At 51.1% G+C, this 21,737-nt stretch overlaps 5 non-coding genes across 5 annotated transcripts; 4 read left to right on the top strand and 1 right to left on the bottom strand.

Moving 5' to 3' along the window:
* On the top strand, positions 1 to 73 carry TRNAF-GAA (transfer RNA phenylalanine (anticodon GAA)). The gene has a single exon. It is a non-coding gene; the product is annotated as a tRNA-Phe (tRNA).
* A 4,542-nt stretch (positions 74 to 4,615) lies between these two features.
* Positions 4,616 to 4,687, top strand: TRNAP-UGG (transfer RNA proline (anticodon UGG)). Its single transcript has one exon. It is a non-coding gene; the product is annotated as a tRNA-Pro (tRNA).
* Positions 4,688 to 5,937: 1,250 nt separating this feature from the next.
* TRNAA-AGC (transfer RNA alanine (anticodon AGC)) lies at positions 5,938 to 6,010 on the top strand. Its single transcript has one exon. It is a non-coding gene; the product is annotated as a tRNA-Ala (tRNA).
* Positions 6,011 to 13,006: 6,996 nt separating this feature from the next.
* On the top strand, positions 13,007 to 13,079 carry TRNAK-CUU (transfer RNA lysine (anticodon CUU)). Its single transcript has one exon. It is a non-coding gene; the product is annotated as a tRNA-Lys (tRNA).
* A 3,142-nt stretch (positions 13,080 to 16,221) lies between these two features.
* TRNAV-AAC (transfer RNA valine (anticodon AAC)) lies at positions 16,222 to 16,294 on the bottom strand. The gene has a single exon. It is a non-coding gene; the product is annotated as a tRNA-Val (tRNA).
* Positions 16,295 to 21,737: the final 5,443 nt, after the last annotated feature.

The following is a 21,737-nucleotide window of genomic DNA, read 5'->3' as shown; positions in this document are numbered from 1 at the left end:
GCTGAAGTAGCTCAGTTGGGAGAGGGTTAGACTGAAGATTTAAAGGTCCTTGGTTCAATCCCAAGCTTCAGCAGAGCTTTTCTGAACTTTGGCCAGAGAGCAATTAGTGACTGCTTGGTTCCTTACTGCTGGCAAATGCTCCTGGAAAGGATGTTGTCAGCCCTTCTGGGACACCAAGGCGCTAGCGTGCTCTTCCTTTCTTCTCTTGCTCTTCCGCAGCAAGGGGAGGAAAAAAGACCCCATTGTGCCCAGTATGATCCAGCCAACTTCACAGATCTTGCTGAGTGTTCCCAAAAGTCCACTGCTCAACCCGCCGAGCGATTGAAAGGCAGCTCTGAGGCCCTCTCACCACCACTTTCTCCAGGTTGGGCCATCCAGGTGTCACAGCAAATGCCACACTGGTGGATGGCATTGCAGGGGAGGGTCAGAGGAACACAGCCGAGATTCTGTGGTGCACTGGTAATCACAGAACTCTCCAAGCTGAAATCAGCAAAAAACACAGTATGTCATTTGTGTCCTGGCATGTGTTCCTGCTTCTATGGCTGGCCTGCAGCCTGGCATTCCCTGCCCCTGTGAGTGCCAGCAATCAGACAGCCTGCGGTACCTTTCAATGAGACATGGGAACACTTTTGTAATTAGTGAAACAAAAACCATCCACCAACAGTATTTGTTCCCTTTGCTGCACTTAGGTGCCTGTATGCTGTTGATTTCTTCTCTTTGAAGCAATAAGAAGCAGCCAACTCAGAAGGTGCTGAGCTCGCCCATCTTCCCTGAGATGTGAGATTGCCTCTCCCCACTTGAGACACCCTTTGAGGTGGTGGGCCGAGAAGCCTTTAAGGACTCGCTTTTCTTAGTTTCCAGCTTTAAGCTGCTGGATGAGGAAAGAGTGGCCAGGCAAGTGGGTGGCTGAAAAAGGGAAAGAGATCTGACAAACAGGAAATGGTGGAGTGACAACAAAGTCCACAACCCCTTGCATATTTTTCCAGCCAACAAAATGCAGCACCAGATTTGTGCTTGGTCCACAGGGAGGGCTTTGAAGCAGTTAGGGAACGTAGGCCATTTTCTGTGAGGTTCCCCTAAAGTTAAAATACTGTTGATGGAGCTCCAGAGGGCCTCACTCATCCACTAGGAGGAAAAAGCCCCAACTCAGGTGTACCTGTGGAGAAGAAAGGCCCTGGAGAGACAGAGATTTAGAGCAAAACCCACAGATTTGAAATCAGATTGCAGAATGCAGAGCTCTGAACACTGCCATTACGCCATGGGACCTGCAGATAAACAATTTCTGGGCACCTGTGACTCTTTGGAGGTTGGCACCCTGCTTACCTTGGCTATTGATACTGGCATACATGCATTCCTTCTGAGAAAGGTAGATTTGCTGTGGTGGGGTTCAGGGGTCCCCATGCACTGCACCCTGGCCGTAGGCAGGAGTGACTCTCACTCAGCAGGTAGAGTAGGAAGTTTATTAGGTGACAGAGGTCCAGTTTCTCACAGAAGAGTCAGTGCAGCAATCAGAGAAAGTCATTCCATCTCATCCTAGGGAAAGAAGCCTGAGGGGTTCCTCTCTGAGGTGTAGCTTCCCCCTTGCCCGGCTGGCTGGCTTCAAGCTCCCTCTCCCCTCCAGCTTCTAACTGCCCCCTCCGATTCAAAGCCAGATCAGCTCCTCCCTCCTCTTTGTTCAGGGCAGAGGTGTTACCTGCCAGCCTAGGTTATAGCCCCAGGGTCATCCTTAGCTGCTGGGAGGTGCTCTGCTTCTCTCACACACATCCAGCCTGAGTCTCACACATGCACTCCTCCCACTCCATCACACTTGCCTCTACAGCATAACCAAACTTTCACCATTTTCCACTGGTATAGAGTACAGCTTCGTGGTGGAGCATTTGACTGCAGCTGAAAAAGTCCCAGGTGCTCCTTCACAGATGGTTGTCTTAAGGGAAATAGATCTTCATCTCCAGTCCATTTGGGGTTTTCCCTGGATGTTTGAAATAGATTTAAACACTTATCATTTTCCTCTGCCAATGTACCAGCACTGAGCAAACCTATCCTTCAGCTGAGATCAGTTCCCAGCCTGCAAAGCTCAGGGTTCTGATCCATTGAACACACAAGGGTACTGTACATCACAGATATGCAGGGCCCTGCTCACAGTGGCCTGTGCTGGGCAGGAGAACCAGGCCCAAAGCCAGGGGGCTCAGGAATCTAACACACAAAGGCCACTTGGTTCAGACTGAGCTCACAGCACTTTGGCTTCATCACACTCGTCCAGCAGTGTCAGGGCCCACCCCAGGCACAGGAAGAAGCCTGTGTCTTTGACCAAGAAACATTCAAATGGCAGGGGCAGAGCTGCTGGAAGCCCCAGAAAAGAACCCAGCCCAGGACCAGGCAAAGCCCTCCCACAGTGGGGGCTGCAGAAAGGGCCAAAACATCTCAGAAAAGTCACTGACAGTTCCCAGCTGCAGAGCCCCAGGCCTTGGCCCAAAGCCCCCAAAGTGAGACATGAGTGAGCCACGCTAACACCAACCCCACAGCCAGGGGTTAGAAACTTCTGTCATGGCTCCTTCCCCACTCTAGCAAGAGAAATGCAGAAGTGGGGCCCAGCAAAAGTACCTCCAAGACCTTATCTACCAGGTTTTGGTATAAACTTCCCTTCAAAAATCCAAAAACCTTAGACTTTGGGGATAAAATTCACTGCCACCAGCCAAGTAATAATAAGGAAACTGGGGAGAGACGACGTGGGAAATCTCAGCCCCAAAAGTGAGAACCAGGACACAAAAAACATTAACCAAAACCAGGTTAATAAAAAGAAAAAGGAAGAACTTTTGTTATTACAACAATATTTGTGTTGCAAACCTCATGACGAGATGGAAGAGTCACAAAGTAAAACACATGGGGAGTCTCCACCATGGGCCTAGAACTTAGTTACAAGGAGAGGAAAAGAACATTTCTAAAAAGTGCACAGACATCAGACCCCACTTCCCAAACCAGAAAGCAATAAAGCCTAATGGATCTATGTAAACTTTACCCGACTCACAGAAGATTGGAGGGTCTGTTCTTGGAGGGCGACATTCTGTGTCTCTCTCCCTCATGGCTGGAAAGAAGAAGAAGGAAAAAGACAGAGAAGAGAAGAGGGAGGAACCAAAATTCAATTCTTACCGACACTCCTATAGGCCAATCCCACCTGGCTCAGGAGGTTAACCCTTTTACTCCCAGGCTGCTGGCTAACCCTCATGATCATAACAACTTGCCTTGAGAATGAAAGGATGAGAGGTCCCTGGAGTGACTTCTGCCCCAAAAGGCTCATTTACGAGTTAACCTTGGGGCTCCCACAGAGGCCATAGTCTGGAGGATGAGGGGTTTCTTACCTGGAACTGAGGCCTGACATGTCCCCGGCTGCTCAGACTGGCCACGAAAAAGATCCTAGATCAAGAGCTGAACACTCAGAGCCACAAAAGACACTCAGAGATCAGGAGGTCAGGATTTTCCTGTAGAGTTCTATGGCTTGTTAATTTTGGCACCAAAGCGGAGGGCAAAACTCTGCACAGCTAAGGATGTAGATGTGCAATTGTCAAGGTAGTGAGAATCAGTCAGGTGCCTGTACCCAGCCCTGCTAGAGCTGGAGAGGTTCCTACACTGTTAAAAGACGCAAGGTCGAGTTCTCCACAAGGGGTCTCTTACACAATGCAAGGCAGCACTTTCCCTTGCATGACCTTATTTCCATTTGCTGCATGCAGGACACATGGTAACATTACTCAGGTTTGAGCAAGCTCACGAGCAATCCAGCAGACCACAGGCTGCAGGGTCACACACCCACCCCAGATTTCTGTCAGGGTTCCCATCAGAATGTGCCCAGCAGCAAATTTTGTAATTTGTGTGGGAGGAAAGGACGGGAGCTGCTTCAGGCCACAGCATATGGGGTGGGTTGGAGGGATGACTTGGCCTATGTCTTTGCAGAGCTTTTCATAGAATCATAGAAACATAGAACACTAGGACCGGAAGGGGCCTCGAGAGGCCATCGAGTCCAGTCCCCTGCCCCGACGGCAGGACCGACCACTATCTACACCATCCCTGATAGACATCTATCTAATCTGTTCTTAAATATCTCCAGCGAGGGAGATTCCACAACCTCCCTTGGCAACTTATTCCAGTACTTGACCACCCTGACAGTTAGGAACTTTTTCCTAATGTCCAACCTAAACTTCCCTTGCTGCAGCTTAAGTCCATTGCCTCTTGTTCTCTCCTCAGAGGCCAAGAAGAACAAGTTTTCTCCCTCCTCCTTATGACATCCTTTAAGATATCTGAAAACCGCTATCATGTCCCCCCTCAATCTTCTTTTTTCCAAGCTAAACAAGCCCAATTCTTTCAGCCTTTCTTCAAAAGTCATGTTCTCCAGACCTTTCATCATTCTAGTTGCTCTTCTCTGGACCTTCTCTAATTGCTCCACATCTTTCTTGAATTGGGGTGCCCAGAACTGGACACAATATTCCAGCTGAGGTCTAACCAGCACAGAGTAGAGCGGTAGAATGACCTTGGAAAGGTAAAGTTAAGTGTAGGATTTACCAGAGCACTGGAGGTTTATTGAAACCTGATTCTGTGGAAAGCCCAGTGCTCCCTTTTCAAGAAGGGCTTGTTGGTCTAGGGGTATGATTCTCCCTTTGGGTGGGAGAGGTCCTGGGTTCAAATCCCAGACAAGCCCTTGTTCTACCATTGTCTAATAGCTGATCCAGATGGTTTTGGGGCTCATGTCCTCTTTCATGATTTCTCATTCCTTGTTCACAACACACCTGCTAATGCATCCCAAAATCATGTTTGCTTTTTTTTGCAGCTCACCTTCGGCAGGAAGTTACAACAACATCAGTTTCATTGGAAAATGTGGGTATCGATCCCACAACCCTTTATATGCGAAGGAAGTGCTTTACCATTTGAGGGAATTCCCCTCTGGAAAAAAAAGTGTTCTGCCCCAGCCACCTCATTGCTGACTCCTTATGTCCCTCTCACTCCCCTGGCTCCTTTCCTAAGATGATCCTTGTTAGCCCAGTTCCTACCAGCTGGCTGGCTGAGCTGTTCAGACAGTGCTGCTAATAATGCCAAGGAGATGGTTTCAAGCTCTATGTGACACCTTGGGCCATCTTGATGAAGTGGCCTGGCTACTGTGGACAGGGAGGTTCCATCACGCACAGGGAGCTGTGCAGTGCCAGCCTTGTGGGAGGGCTGTGTGGGGATCCCTGCCTGCATCACAATGCCACTGCCTGGGGCTGCTGGTGCCTGGCAGCCTGGCTTTGCAGTGCCTGGTGTCCTCTGAACAGGTTCCACTGGCTGTGTCACCTCCCTGGGCTCAGAGTTTCACTGATCTACATGGGCAGGTGATATACATGCAACATGGGTGGCTCTGTGAGCTGCAGAGGTCTGTAACATGTGGTGCTTTGGCAGATGCTTCATTTCTGAGAGCAGCTGCAGAGGAGATCATGGACAGTCAGTGTCTGTTGGAGGAGGGGTTCACATTGGGGCTCTGGGGCATATTTTTATGCTTTTCATTACTGGCCATGTGAGTGATTTATTTCTAGAGCTGTTTTTGGAGTGCCCGATCTGGGTGTGTTTACTAGCCAGAGCTGTTAGAAAGCACCACCAGCACCCCCAGGCAGTGGCATTGTGATGCAGGCAGGGATTCCCATAGAGCCCTCCCACAAGGCTGGACCTGCACAACTCCCTGTGCGTGATGGAACCTCCCCATCCACAGCAGCCAGGCCACTTAGTCAAGATGCCCCAAAGGCTCACCTGGAGCTTGAAACCGTCACGATGACGTTATTATCACCAATGTTGAAACCGCTCAGCCAGCTGGTTGGAACTGGTTTTACAAGTGTCATCTGAGGAAAGGAGTCAGGGGAGCCGCAGGGACATATGGACTCAACAATGAGGTGGCTGGGGCAGAATGTTCCCTTGCCCAGAGGGGAATTAGCTCAAATGGTAGAGCGCTTGCTTAGCATGCAAGAGGTAGTGGGATTGATACCCACATTCTCCAGTGCAGGCCTTTTCCCCAAGGCAACAGGAAACCACTTCCTTCTTCTTGGCTGCTCCCCAGGAAGCTCTCCATTCAGAGGGGCCATTTGGAGGTGTCTGTGCTCAGCTGTGTGCAAGGGCACAAAAGAGCACTTGGAACATCTTCTCTCCCCCCTGCTGTGGGGATTCTGAGCAGTGGGGGAGGGGTAGCAAGCTAGTTCCAGAGGCCCCAGGGACCCTGCAGCTGCTTCTTGCTCCTTTCTGAAAGGGCCCTTGTGAGCTGTCACTGTGCAGGCTGGCTCGCTCAGTTGGTGTGAGTATGATTCTCCTAACACTAAGAGTGGGGTCCCAGTAAGAGGGAGGGCCAGAGCTGACAAGGTCTATTCTGTCTGGGTGGAAATGGCCCATGATCAGTAGTTTGGATCAAAAGAGGAAAAAGTAAGTCAGATCACACAGGGGGATGTGGCCCATTGTCAGAGTCTAATGTGGAGCTGTTAACACCCAGGGCAGAGAAGCTGCTTTTGGAAGGAGCCAGCTACTCCCAGTCTCTGTTTAATCCTTGGTTGATGGAGTTAAATTTGCAAATAAATTGCAGCTCAGAGATTTCTCTCTCGATTTGATGGCATGTATTATATTAGGAGATGTGCAGGTAAAGGAGCCCCTGATGGTATGGTTGCTGTTAGGTCCTGTGAGGATATTCGTGGTGTAGATATGCGAGAAGAACTGGCAGCAAGGTTTGTTGCAGGGCTTGGTTCCCTATTTAGTGTAACTATGTTGTGATCTTTAGTTGGTGGTGAGGAGTTGTTTTAGGTTGGCAGTCTGTCTGTTGGCGAGGACAGGCCTGCCTCTCAAGGGCTGTGAGAGTGAAGAGTCATTGTCCAGGATGGTTTGCAGATCATGGATGATGCGTTGGAGAGGTCTAAAGTAGTGGCTGTTAGTGAGATGGCCAGTGGTGTTCTCTTGTTTTCCTTGTGAGACCACTTGCAGCAGGTGGCTTCTGGGTACCTGTCTGGCTCTGTCAATCTGTTTCCTCACTTCCTTCAGTGGATATTTTAGTTTGAGGAAAGCTTGGTAAAGGTCTTGTAGATGTTTGTCTCTGATGGAGCAGAGCAAATATGGTTGTTCCTTAGTGCCTTGCTGTATACAATGGATCATGTAGTCTCCTCTGGATGGAATCTGGAGGCGTATAGATAAGCAAAGAGGTCTCTGGGTTTTCCGTATAGGGTGATATTTAAGTGACCATCGCTTATCTGCACAGTTGCAGTAGTGTGCAGGAAGTGGATCACTTTTGTGGACTGGTCCAGACTAAGGTTGATGGTGGGGTAGAAAATTGAAATTCTGGTGGAATTCTTCAAGAGCCTCCTTCCCAATCAATGAAGCAGTTGCAGACGTCCTTGTTCTTTCAGTGAGCTTTCTCTATTATTAATCTTAGCGTCTATATTTGCTGTATGGTCCTTTTATCTTTCCCAAATCCCACCTGCTTGCCTGTTAGATGTTCTTTTATTTTTTATCTCAATCTCTCCATCAGTATCATCAGCAGTAGCTTGCCTAGAGGACTTGTTAGGGCAATCCTTCTGTGCACTGCCTTTCTCGTGTATTGTCGCTGGCACGGTTGTTGTCCATTCCTCAGTGGACTTTCCTTCCTTCCCTGCAATCTTATATAGTCGGTGTATTTCCTGACATGTACTTTCTCTGCTGTATTTGATCATCTCTCGCATGATCTTATTTCTCGAGCATTTGTTTTTCTATAGTCGTACCATTACTCTTTCAAATTCTTTCCTTGAAATATGAGATAAAGCTCTGCTATGTGCCCACACCTGACTCCCTGACAGCCCCAACACTTGGGGCTGCCCAGCTTTGATGGTGCTTGGATCTTATAAGGCACCGGAGGAAGCTCAACTTGTGGTGAGTGGGGTCACACAGACCAGGCAGAGTGTGAATGACTGAGCCCAGCAGCACCAGCTGAATCTCCCTCCAGGCAGGAGGAAGTGTGGGGAAAGCTTTGGCAAGGAGAAGTCAAGTGCAGCTGGGGTTTGTGTGGCGGGGGTTGGTTGGTTTTGTTTTTGTCTAAAACTCTGACATGTGATGTTTGCCTTTCCTCCAAAGATGAGTTTTGCAAGGCCGAGTGTTGCTCAGGGAGCAAGAAGTCTTGAGTTGAACTCCCTGATGCTCCCGCCACAGAGTATGTTTGCTGCTCTCCCTGACTTTGTGTTCCCTATGTTTCTCTTACCATCATATGCCAACAATGCCCAGATGCTTTGTGTATTGGACAGACTTCTAATTCCCTTCAACAAAGGGTTAATGGGCACAAAAGAGGCATCAAAACACTCCAGATCCACAAACCAGTTTGTCAACATTTTAATGGACTGACCATTCTATTAATGACTTAAGAGTATGCATGTTACTGAAAAAACAAATTTCCCACCACTATTCAAAGGGAAATAGCTGAGCTGTCTTTTCTACTCAAATTCGGCACATTGACCCATTGTTTGAACTGGGATGGGAATTTTCTGATTCACTAAAGGGGCTTATTTGCATACTTGTCTTAATCTAATTCTTGACCTCCCCCCCACCCCCGGCTTCCACCCCTCTGCTCTGTGATTTGCTCACCTTGATCATTTTTTTCTGAATTGTTCTCCTTGATTACTGTTTTAGGTTCTCTGTGCCTTTAATATCGAGTCTGTTCTGGTATGGCTATGGTCTGCAGAAGTGGGTCTGTCCCATCAAAGTTTGCCTCATAAATTGTTTTCCTTGTCCTTAAAGCGCTACTTGACTGATTTTTGTGTTGACAGAGTGGTTTGTGACCTCTTCCAAGTGGGAAGTTTGTTTCTTCCTTCAGGACTGTGAAGAGAGCTTGGAAATGACCTTGGAAAGGTGAAGTTAGGTGCAGGACTTCTCAGAGCACTGGCTGTGTGTTCCAGGCTGCTTCTGGAGTATGCCCAGTGCCTCCATTCTGATGGTGGCATGTTGCTCAAGGGGTGGGAGAGCTCCGGGGCTCAAGTCCCAGACTAGCCCTTCTTCTGCCTTTCTCTGATATCTTACCAAGACATCTGGGGGGACTGATGTCTCTTTGCATGTTTTCCCTCTGTTCATTTGCTCAGTATGATGAAGCAGCCTTTTGCTACTGGATGGCTCAGCTCAGGCATTAGCTCTGTTAAGATGTTGTCCTCCCAGCGTTTATGTCCCTCCTTGTCACTGGGGCAGCACCACTTGCTGGCGGAAGCCACATATGTCCAGCTTCCGGCTTTGCCTTTTTCCTGGATAAATTGGCATTTCCCCTTTCTAGGCTACAGTCCTTTAATTCCCTGTCACTCCCACAGCGACCCAGGCAGTCCTCTTGTTCCCTGCCACAAGCCACATCTGTGCCACACCCTCAGTGGCTGTTGGAGGAATCCCTCCTTCTGGTTGCAGCTCAGCATGGACTCCACATGCGGCACTTCTCGGCTTTCCCTTCTCAGCTTCCACTTCTCCTTCCCTGGACTGCTTCCTACAACTCCCCTTCATTTGGCTGTGCTGGCTATGAACCCTCAGCCCTACAAGGGGCTGCCCTTTACCTGAAGCCTCTGTCTTACCAGCTTCCATCCCTGATTTCTAGCCCTATCTGCTCCTGCTGACAATCTCTGCTGCCAGCCTCTTCCTGCAGGTGCAGCCTGGGCAGTGATTCAGCCAGACACTTAGACACTTGAATGTCACTGAAGAGGATTTCTAGAGTTCCACAACAACCTCTGCAGAAGTGCTGGGGACCATGAGTGGCTGGGGCAGTGGTCTCCTGTGTTTATCAGTTCCCTGATTCCTGGAGCTTTGAGGCCAGCAGAACTGGGGAGGAAACGCAGATTAAAGAAAACCACTGGAACTTCTGTGGAGGGCAGGTGCCACTGGCAGGGTGCTCCTGCTGCACCTTCCCGTGGGAGGTGTGTGGTGCAGTGTGAGCTTATGTGCTTTATGTGCTTTTATGTGCTTTGGGAGTCTGGGCAAGTCCAAGCCTCACCTTTTCCAGACCCATGAGGAAGCCTGTCCTTTATGTAAAGGTAGTGACTATTAAGCCTTCTTCTGAGACATGGGCTGGAGACCCTGCCAGGGGCAGGGTGTATTTGGACAGTAAGAATTTTGGCCGTCAGGTCAACACAATGACGACAGGACAAGACCCCTCTGATGAAGAACATCTCCTGGGGTGGGGAAAGGCTGGCCAGGCTGTGTCCTGGGCCCAAGTCCTTCTCAGTCAGGTGAAGTAAGTAGCCAAGCGAGAGGAGGGATGGAGATGGCCAAAGCCCCTTCCCAACAGGCTGGCCAGCCTCACCACATGTGCATGCTGGAATCTCCTCCCATCAGGGCTCTAGATGGCTCCCTGCCAGCTAAGTAAGCCATGTCAGGGCCTTGATTACCCAAATGCTGACTGCATAGCTGCATAGGGCACCTCAGCATTTCCCATTTGATTCCATTCATTGCAATGGGAGCTGGGCACCTGAGTCCCCAGTCCCAGCCCTGTGTTCCTTCTGTGCTGTGTGGGCCGGGCTGCCAGGGAACAGAGAGGCCCTGGGGATGCCAGACCTGATATACAGGCTCAGAGACTCTGTGTAGACAGTCCTGTGCCTCCAGCAAATCCTCCAGGGGCTGCAGGGCATTGGGTTGCAGCAGTGTCCCTTGTGCAGCAGCGCAGATTGGGGGCATATCAAACTCTGGTTAAGCTGTCTGGTTGTGCAGTGGGGTAAAGCAGGTTCACCACCCACTGACAGCAGCTCCTGGGGGCGAGAGGAAAGTGGCTCCATGCACTCCCTGCCACTCGTAGGCACCACCCACCACTTCCTATTGGCTGTGGTTCCCCCTTCCTGGCCAATGGGAAATGCAGGGGCGATTCCTGCATTTGTGATTTCCACCTTCACTGCCTCCCCCAGGGGCTGCAGGGGATGTGTCAGACACTAAAGAGAAGAGCTGAGACTCCATGGCCAAGGAGCAGGGCACAGAAGATCCAAAGTCTGAAGAAGTGAAGCAGGGCCAGCGTCAGTGGGAGCCACAGACTCATAGGGCTCAGTAATTGGAAGGGACCTGAAGTGCCCATTGAGTCTAGTTCCATTTCCTCATGACAAGACCAAGCACCATCTCTAGTGGGGTGAGCAATCCTCAGGGGGCCTGAAATTTCATAAGGGGGGCACAGCCCAGTGAGCTGCTGGGTCTCAGGCTCATCCGCCTCAATAAAAATGACAAAATCTGTGACTGTTTCGTTGTCTGCGTCATCATATTTATACACTGATGAATGAAGTTTTTCCGTTCTACAGACTTGTTTCCTTACACACGCCCAAATGGGCTTTTATATATATGAACATCACTGACATTTCTGTAGGTTCTGATGACATGAGACAGGTTGTGGGGGAGCTGCTCATTTCAGGGATGAAAAGTGGGGACCAATGTAAAAAGTTTCCTTCTTTATATTTATCCAGCTTCTAAAATATCTCCAAAGATGGAGATTTTGCCCTTACCCAAGGCAATTTATTCCAGTGCTTAACTGCCCTGACAGGAAATATCTCCGAATATCCAACCTCCCTTGCTGCAATTAAAGGGGAATTCAAGTTAACTAAAATTAAAGGGAAGGAATTTTATGATTTGTAGCTGTATTCCCAATTGGATAGATTGATTGATTGATGTTTGGTGTCTATCTATCTATCTATCTATTGGTCATTACTGTGGCCAGATTAGGGATTGGAGAACTCACTGCTCAAAGAATTAAATTTAAACTTGAGAGAGAAATAAAATTGTGCAATGTGCAGACCTGAGCACAGAGATGTTCTGCATGTGAATTATGATACAGACCCACAAGTGTGAACTTTGGGTCCTTTCCCTTCCTGTCACTGCATTAATGTCCTCCAAACACCCCAGGGGCGTGGGGCTTTCTCTAGCCCTGTGCGCCTTCCAGTGCAGACCAAGTGCCTTTCTGGTGTGCGCTTTGGTGCCACACTCCCGACTGCACCATACAGGAGGCCTGTGATCTGCAGGGGCGTCAGATGAGATGATCTCTGCAAAGAGCCTGTGGCACAGAGCAGCCTCTGGTGTTCCCATGTGCAGCCGGCTAGAGCCCCAGAATGTCCCTGAGAGAGTGGGGGTGACACAGGGGTAGCAGCTCAGCCATGCAAAGGGGCTGCCAGGGGCAGGACATGAGCCCTGCTGGCCAGGGGGAGGTGTGGGAGTGACATCACAAGGGCCTTTTACAGCACCCCAGCCGATTGGTTAAAAGAAGTTGGAAGGTGATGACCTCATAGAGAGTCCCTGACACCAGCCATGTGGGACAGGCTGCAGGGCTGGGGCCATCTCAGACACCCCCGGGGCTTCCCCACAGGGAGTCTCCTTCCTCCGCTCTGCCCATGAGGCTGGAGAGGAACCAGGGTGAGGAAAATGAGCATGAGAAGGAGCCTCTTTGTCCCGTTCTCCTTCCCTCTTGACTAACTGCGCTGGGCGACCGACGTTCACCTGGGTCAGGTCAGAGCCTGATCCAGCTGATGCTGGGCAAATTGAAGGCAGGGAAAACACTCGGTTAAGGTGCTGCCCTCCCCAGTGGATGAATGAATGAATGAATCAGGTTCCTCCTTTCCACTCCCATCGCTCATAGTTGTAAAGCACAACAGTCTGTGAGCCACGAATGCCCCTTTCTCTGGAGAGTCACTAACAGGCAATTTCCCACAGAAAACTCTCTGCAAATGTGTGTTCAGTCTTTATGAAAAAGAAACGTGTTCTACTGACTGCACCGGCTCTGCGCTGAGATCAATGGTGTCAGCATTCATTTGTTGTGCAGAAATTGCCGTAGGTGTGTGAGGTGTTCGGGAGATGTAGCAGCACCAGTGAAAGGCTTGGCCAAGATTCACTCCAACAGTCTGTTTTCTTTGCATCTCACCTCCTGCAGCCCAGATAACAAAGACTGGAGTCCGGCCCTTGTGAGCACTTTGCCCCACACATTTGACTTTTGCCCAGCTGACAGGCACATTTGACTCTTTCTACTCTGTGATAGGCTGTATGGAGCAATTTATTCGTGACCTGGTTAGCTCAGTTGGCAGAGCATGAGACTCTTAATCTCAGGGTCATGGGTTCAAGCCCCATGCTGGGTGCTTCTGTTCTTGCACTAATGTATTCAGCCTACCAAACAGTTTTCACTGTTGTCCTGGCCTCTGGCAGGAAATGTGCGTTCTTCTCCTTGGCTCTAGTACAAACAAAGACAGTACAAGGAGGACTGGTGTTGACATTCTGCAGCCCTTGACTTGGAAGTAGTGGGGTCTGCCATGGCAGGAATCAGCTCTTAAAGCTGCAAGGACCTGGAAACCCTGAATCAGGAAGCTGAGACCATGCAGGCAGCAGCCATACCATGAGGTGCTCCTCCAGAGACCAGATGTCAGCCAGCCCCCTGAGTGCCCCCAGGGCTCCCCCACCAGGCCATCCCATGGCTCTCAGGCCTCCAGCCATTGGAAGAGGAAGTGGGGCCCGTCCTGCACTGAGTCTGAGCTCTGTGACCTCTGGAGTGAGGAGGACGTGCTCCACGTAATGGGAAGCAAGCAATGGAGTGCAGAAGTGTTCACCCAGCTGGGCAAGGGCCTGACCCCCTGGGATCACTCTTCCTGCCCACCTCCCCATATCAGGAGTAAGGTCTAGTAAGGAGTTGCAGCAGGGTTATGCCTGGGTGCAGGACTTGGCCATCTGGCCCAGGGGCTGTCCCCAACACTTGCCCCTATTACTGGGAGCTCAAAGCCACCCTGCGCCCCAAGGACACCTCCTCTCCCCTGGCCTTCCTTGATGCCATGGCTGAGGTGCCTCAGCAGGATGTGAAGTCTGAGTCTGGACCAGAGCCCATCCCCACACACCCCAGGGCCACAGCAGGGACCATCTGCCCCACCATCCAAGTAATCCAGCTCGGAGTTTGAGCTTGTGCTGGACGTCCCCTCCCACAGCTCCAGCCAGACATCTGCCCAATGGTCCTTCCCAGACCATGGCGATGGACTGTCAGGCATGAACCCCACAGGGCACACGCCCCCAGGGCATGACCCCCCCCCACATGCCCGGGCACACCACAGCCCCACAGATAAGGCCACGGCCACCAGCACCCATCAGCTCCCTCACCCTCAGACAGCCCCATGTGCCCCATGTCACCCCCCCGCATGTAAACAGTTAGTGTATATAGTTATCCCCCCAGTGCACATAGTTAGTTCTGATGGTGTTTGTTATGTTCCGTGGTCAGAGCTGAGCTTTTTGGTTGTTTAACAAGGAATCAGTTTTGTTTTTCACACACCCCACCATGTGTTACGTGTGGGGGTGGAGAGCCGGTGGTGGGGGCAATGGGTGTGTGGTTGGGCTGGTGTGTGGGTGATGGAGGCAGTGAGTGAGTGGTGGGGGGGGGCGGGTTGCAGGTGGTGGTGGGATTGTGCGGAGGGGGCGGGGGGGCACCTGAGTGGTGCTCACTTGATCCCCCAATCAAACTACTCCCATAGGGCCTCCCAGACATGGACCCACTCTTGTGGAGGGGCCTGATGGCTCCGGGCAGCAGCCCAGCTCACCTGTCCTCCTTTGGGCACCTGGAGGTGCAGCTGCTGGTACTGACACATCCATGGGATGGCTCTAATGCCACAGAGCACCTCAGGACAGCTTAAGAAGATGGGAGGACCATGAGTACATGTCGCCAGAGGACTTCCATAAAGAGCCCCCCCGCCCCCGGCCTGGCTTCTCCCCTCCACCAAACCCACCCCCAAAGCAGCAGGCACGCTGAGGCCAGCATCACAAGGTGGTAGAAAATTGGGCGATCCCCAAGTGGGGCCTCTTAACAGTGGGGCTTCTTTTACCTGTGGGACAGGAGACATGTCCCAAAGACGCATTCCCCAGCTGCTGAGAAGCACAGAAGAACTCAGGGCTTGCCCAGGGTGGCACAGTTGAATGGAGACCTGTCTCAGGGCCTGTTGCTGGTGCTGTGGAAGAACCTATTGCAGTCGGGGCATTGAAAGATTCATTCCCCATGGGCAAGTATCTGCTCTTTTCCCAGCTGTGCACTGCCCAGCCCAGGAGCTGGGAGAGACCAGAGCCCCTGATTCAGCCTTGGGAACAGGCCCTTCCTCAGAGGCAGCTGCCCATGTCTCTGGCTGCAGCTGACACAGGGCTGCCCCCACCTTGTCCCCATGTCTGGCTGGGGCACTGAACCCCTGCACTCTGGCTGCCTGGGACTGAGGTGAGTGTAGCACTGTTGGTCGACACTGGAGATGGGCTGGGCCCTGTCAGGCAAATGAAATCATCCCACCCCCCACCTCTGGCAGCCAGAGCTCAGCTCAGCCTCACAGAGTTGGCCTGTGCTTGGAGTCTGCCCAGCGCAGGAGCTGGGTGGCAGCCGGCTCAGCCGTTGTAGAAGTAGCATCACACAATAGGACTGGAACTCAACAAAGCTCAGCAGGATGGTGCCTATAAAGGCTCAGTGAGGATGGGATTCAAGCCCTGCAGTGCACAATGGATTAGCCGTCCATCACCTTCACCACTCGGCCGCCTCACCCAACATACCTGGAACTTTTTCATATGTCCCAACTTCAACCCTGCCAGGAAGTCTGGCCGGGGACACGGGATGGGCAGGTTTGGCCCAACAGGGCTACGCTCACTCCTGTCCCTTGCAGTGCTGCTTCCTGGGGCGAGCAGGGCCCTGTGGTGCCCTGGCCTGGGAGCAGCACAGCCCGGCCATGACCATTCTCTACTCTGGGGCTGGGCCCTGCCCCAGCTCTGTGCATGTGTCCCTGCTGGGTGGGTACAGAGCAGGGCCATGGGCAGGGCCTGCAGCCTTTGTGTCTCCTCCTGACATGCTCTGCTCCTTTCCAGCTGCTCTGTTAGCACAGCAGCTCCAGCTGGATTGGCCCCTTCTCTGCCAGGCCTGTCTGTGAGGTAGGGAGCTGATGGGAGGCAGGTTCAGGAGCAGGCTGTGGCTGGGAGGGAACACGTGGGATAGGGCAGGGGCACTGGCCTGGCACAGCTTCTGTTGGAGGAGGGGCAAAGATAGTTCTGTGGTTCCCAGCCAGTGAAATCAGTGAGGGAAAACCCTTCAAGTACGTGCCAGGAGAGAGCTTCTGTGCAACAGCAGCAATGCATCTGCTGGGCTCCCCTCCTGGACAACAGGGTCTGGTTGAACTTCTTCTGTCACATGGGGGTTGGGCTTGTCAGAGAGAGAGGCTGCAGCAGAAAGAGATGAGCCCTCAGGGGCATAAGAGAAAGTGAGACAAACACAGAGGCTCGTGCTTCTGCCTGGTTTTGAACCAGGGACCTTTTGCGTGTTAGGCAAATGTGATAACCACTACACTACAGAAGCTCAACTTGCCTAGTAGATGTATCTTGCCCTACCCTAAATTGCATCTTCAAGCCACTGCTTGCCCTGCCACATGTGGATGGGGGACCTAATAGAAATTGAGGGGAGTCCTTTACCAGCTCAGCTGCTGGAGGAGAGGGAAGCAGCTGCACTCACGACTGGGACTTTCAATAGCAGCTCTTCCAGAATTGAAGTCCCAAGTGGTTATGCAAATGAGACATGCAATATTTAAGACTGCAACTCATTTGCATTTCCCATTGGCCACATTTCCATGCCACTTCCAAAAGGGCTGGGCAGTGGAGCCACAGCCTTCCTGTGTAGATGCTCCACAGGACTTTTTGAAAGAGCTGCGGCTTTTTTGGAAAAAAACTCTCTTGTGCAGACATAGCTGTGGGGAAAAAAGTGGAAAAGCAGAGCCAGGCTCCAGCTGAAACATTTGCAACAGCTTCTAACAAAGAAATGTGTGTGTGCAGAACAGAACACGAGAATTCTTTTAACAACTACAGAACATACTAATGGTTAAACACCAGTTTTATTCTCTCTCCTCACACTTGCTTTAGAAAAGTAATTCTCAGCACACTGAAAGGTCTATTGAAAGTTCCTTGAAAGAGCTATTTCCTTGGGCCATGGCTACAGTTTTGAAAGGGAAACACTAATGAGGCTCTGCCATGCCACATGGAGGAACCAGGAGCACCAGCAGCTCTGCCGACATCATGGAAATCATCAACATGTACTTTGCAGATCATATCTAACATGCACAACACCACATCCTGTCTGCAAGCAGTGGCCACCACCAGGTGCCCCATGAAGGGTCAGCAACAAGACACCACTTGGGAACTGAAGCCAGGATCCCCTGCTTACAAAGCAGGTGCTTTAACCAGCTAAGCCTTGGAGCCCACCTCCAACCAAGTGCTCCTGTCTGCCCACACCTGACTCCCACCAGCCCCACCTGGGCCTGCTTCGCTCTGCTGGAGTTTAGATCCTCTCAGACAGAGGAGCTGGGGAAGTTGAACTCACAAGGGGGGTGACTCTTTGCACAGGTCTGCACTAGAGAATTAGGTGGTGTCTCTCAGGGGTGTAAGAAACTGTCCCCCACCTCTGGAAGAAAACAGACCTACTCCAGTGCTCAGATTGTCATGGCAACCACAGGGCTTTTATGGTCCACATTGGTTGGGGAAGGTCCTTGGCCAGTGAAGACCCAGAGGACAGGTGTCCTGTGACTGCTGTACTGGGGAGACTGTGGTCAGTGCTGGCAGCTCCCTAGAAATGGGGAACTGGCGACATCTGAAAGATAAGGTAATCACAGCCCATGACGCAGGTTAACCTTTGTTTTAAACAGAAATCTTTAAGGGCAAGGAGGCCGGGGTCCAGCAGCTTTCGAACCCAAATGGGCTGTTTCTTTGCAGGGGGCAAAATGTAGGAAATGGAAGGCGGCACTGGAGAAGCTTAGCTCCTGGCTTGACACTGCCTTGGAAAAGAAGGAAAAAACCACCAGTTCTGTTGGAGAATGTGGGCATTTATCCCAAAGCCTCTCGCATGCTTAGTGAGCGCTCTACCAATTCAGCAAATTACCCTGTGTCTGTGCATAATTTCTGACTCACCCATCTTATTCCAGAGGCCAAAACATCCCTGTGGCCGCCCATGGCTGCAGCTAAGGGTCGCAAAGGCTGTGTTTGCACAGCAGTGTTGTTCCTGAATAAGCGGTTCCAGAAGAGGTATTCCAGAGTTGTTGATTCCGATGTAGCGCAGCTGCACACAACGTGGAGTTTGAAATACTGCTCTGCTATTTTGACATTCAGCATCTACAAACAATGGAGCCTGTTTTTAAGCTCCTGTTTCAAAATAGCTATTTGAACTTGCTCCAATCATGGTCCCAGGAGATGCCCAGCCAAGACTCTGCTCTCTCTCTCTCTCTCTCTCTCTCTCTCTCTCTCTCTCTCTCTGTCTCCTTTGAGCTCCTGGCCTTAGGCAGGAAAAGTCTATTCTTGTCCTCAGTTGTAGAGGGGAAAATTTGATATTTCTATCACCCTCAGAAAGCAGAAGAGGATTTTCTTCTCTTCAGTTCTATCCCCACATGCCCCAAGAGGACAGAAAACAACCCTTCGCCAGCTTACTGTCCTCCTCAGCACTCTGTCGTGTTATGTCTTTCCACATCAGCTCCATTTGTGCCCTGGACCTATAAATGACCTTCACATAGCCAGGAAAGGAGGAGCTCTGAATCTGAGTTATTCACTTACATCAGGCTCCGCCTAATTCTTGACCTTCCCCCTGACCCCTCCACTCTCTGATTTGCTCACCTTGATTATCTTTTTCTGATTTGTCCTCCTTGCTTACTGTTTTTGGTTCTCTGTGCCTGAAATATTGAGTCTGTTCTGGTCTGGCTATGGTCTGAAGAAGTGGGTCTGTCACACGAAAGCTCACCTCATAAACCATTTTGCTAATCTTTAAAGTGCTACTTGACGGCTTTGTGTTTTGACAAGGATAAGGGTTTGAACACTCTGCCACTCGAGCTAACTCCTCTGCCTGGGAGCAACTCTTAACCCACTCACCTTGTTCCTGAGCCCATAATGGGCCTTTCTCTGCCCCTGAATCGGTTCTGAAAGGGCCACTTCTAAAGCATTTTTCAGGTGACCTGAAACTAGCTAGCTTAACTGTTTGGTTCCTTGCAGTAATAACACCAAATTGGTGGGTTTAAGTCTGCTTGGGTCACTTGGTAGATAGAGTCCAATGTTCTCACTTAGCTCACAGGTGTAAGCAGGCAACAGAAGCTGGTGGGAATGTCCATTTCAAAGATTTGTGGAAGTGTAGACTCGGCCAATCAGAGCTCCCATCAACCACCTATTTAGTAAATATGTGCATAGAAGAATGCCAGGCCTCAGTTCTGCAAGCAGGCGGTTCCCACTTTGTCCAAATGACAAAGCACCTCCCAATGTTAGGTGAGGGTGATTGTGTATAACAACAAGCTCTGCTGAAGAACACCAGTTTGGTGCTGAAAAAGATGCTCTACTGTGGTCTGCCTGAGCAACTCATCAAACATTAAAGAGAACTGGGACTGACAGTTCCCCTTTCTCACCACTGTCAGGCTGCCCAGGTGCTCTGTGACTGCAAACTCAAGGTACTGTCTGTCCCTTCTTTTGGTATTCTGGTCTCCAAAGGGGGGTGTGGGTTGAAATCCCACTCTTAACATCAGTTCTATTCTCTGCATGCTCTGCTGGCCTCATTTCAATGTCTCTGCTAACATTGCACCAGCCCTTGCTATGGGTTTCTGTTAGACGAGTGGCACGACTGAAGCACAATTCAGGCGCAAACTTCGTCGAAAAGTGATGGAGATCCTCTCATTTATGCACCGCAGGCACCCAGTCATGTAGCCAGCACCTGTACTGGGCACCTATTTTCTGCTCTGAGAACTACACTAGTGCCAGGTTTGTAAAACCCCAAAGGAGATTTTGCCCTTGTGGGTCACTTCCCCACCTGGCAGTTGTGCCCTGGGATTGCTGTTTGGTCTCAGCCTGTGGGCAGAACAATTCTATGCAAGGGGGAGGGAGCCCCACACCTGTCTGTGGTGCTTGTGGTACCCGAGTGGGAGAAAGGGAAAGATGCTCAGTCCTGCCCCACACCGCTCACACAGGGGATGGGAACTGTGGTGGGAGTGGCAATAGCCTCAAGGGGCTCAGAAAGAGCTACAGGTGGTAACTCGACCCTGTGACTGTCTAACATGAATGAGGGTAAATAGGGCTGCCAGGCTGGTCCAGGGTTGCTCTGAGGACGCCCATTGACTATTTCCTCTCCCACCTGGTGGGAAAGGGAACAGCTGTGCCTAGGGGGCTGCATTTGAAAGAGGAAGTCAGGCCTAGGTACTGCCTTAGCTGAGAGAAAGTGGTGATGCCCATGTGAGCCGTGTACCGAATAGGCAGACAGCCCTGGAGCAGGTAGGAGTCAGTTGCAGGTGGGTCATTTCAGTGGTAGAGAAATTCTGTTGCTCTATCTCAGTTTTCATTCGTTTTTTTGGAAAGTCCTCGAATCCTTATTGCATCTAAAATAACCTCCAGAATATGAAACTAGTATAAACGATGCAGCAGAGTCTGAGTTTTCAGAGAGGGGTGAACCTGCTCATTCATCTCAATGAGGTGTTGACTTGGAAACCAAATCACAACTCATGGAATGACAGTATTAGTGATTGAAGTGCTGATTCTCCAGCTAACGTCTGCTTCCATTGATGCTGGATGTAGCGGCAGGTATTCTGGCACAGCACAGTGAGGAGTCCAAGCCTATTAACCCAAGTGTTAAGCGTCCCTTGCAAAAAAATGAGGCGAGAGGAAGAAGAAATTCATTCCCTGTTTCGTACCAAGATTCTCATCTTCTTCCTGAGCACGAAGCCTTCCTGGGCAGGTTTAGCACTGCACAGGCACAAGGTTCTGGAGTTGGGGTGACAGCTGTGGGGTCTGTTCCTGCGGGCTCTGTGTCTGTGGGTAGCAGAGCAGAAACAGCAGCTGCTGGTCCAAGGCCATGTGCGTTGGGAGCAGATGAGCTCAGGAGCACGCAGCAGGCTGGGGTCTCTCCATCAAAAGCATATTGCAGCAGGTGGTGATTGTGTTCCCCCTATTCCAGGGAACATGGGTCGTGTTAATGTCGTGCTCAGGGCAGTGGAGGTAGGGGGATAGAGAGGGTATGAGGGAACACCCGGCAGAGGTCTAGGACAGTGGGTGAGGCGCAGAAGGGTCTGAGAGTTCTCTGTTTGACCCTTTTTCCCCAAGGGTTGACCTGGTGCCTGTAATTCTTCGTGCCTGCATTGTCCACTCAAATGCTCCCTCACAGGGCATGTTTTGCAGCTCAAGCCACAGAGGGAGGTGTAATTGTCACCAGCTCAGGCTAAGGGAGATGCTAAACTGTGGTTCCAAGCCATGTAAGTCTGGGGCTTAGCTGGGCAGTGGCAGTCACTGGAGTAGGGGGTGGAGAGCCATGAGCAGCAGGTGGGCAGGCCTGGGGGGAATACAGGAGAGAACAGCAGAACGGCAGGCTGGTGGGAGGCGAGGCGAGAGCAGGAGGCACACTGCAGCGGAAGAGGCAGAGCAGGGATGGGAAGAGGTGAGCTGGGAGTGAGGGGAGAGCACAGGTGGGACCTCAGCGGGTGGAAGCTGAGCAATGTATCTGGCGGGGATACGGGCACAGTGAGCAAACCAGTGCCTCCCCCATACTTCTACAGAGCTCCAAGTGCTCACATGAAGCCTCCACTTCTCGGGACCTTCCTGCCTTGGCACTAGCCGTTTGGGAAGAAGAGGTTTTTGAAGTCCGGGGGTCCTTTAGAAAGGCCCCGTTTACATGGGCAGGGTGTGTTGTGAATGCGGCACTTTTGAATCACTCGTGGACACCTCTATGCTAACGGGGAGCTGCATGTTCATGGCAGCACCTCATTCGCCTCTGAAAAAATCCCTCATTACCTTTCCCC

This window comes from Carettochelys insculpta, chromosome 33, assembly GCF_033958435.1.
Source record: "Carettochelys insculpta isolate YL-2023 chromosome 33, ASM3395843v1, whole genome shotgun sequence".
NCBI classification, from domain to species: Eukaryota; Metazoa; Chordata; order Testudines; family Carettochelyidae; genus Carettochelys; species Carettochelys insculpta.
Note: the sequence above shows the minus strand (reverse complement) of the source record. Positions and strands in the feature narration are given on the sequence as shown.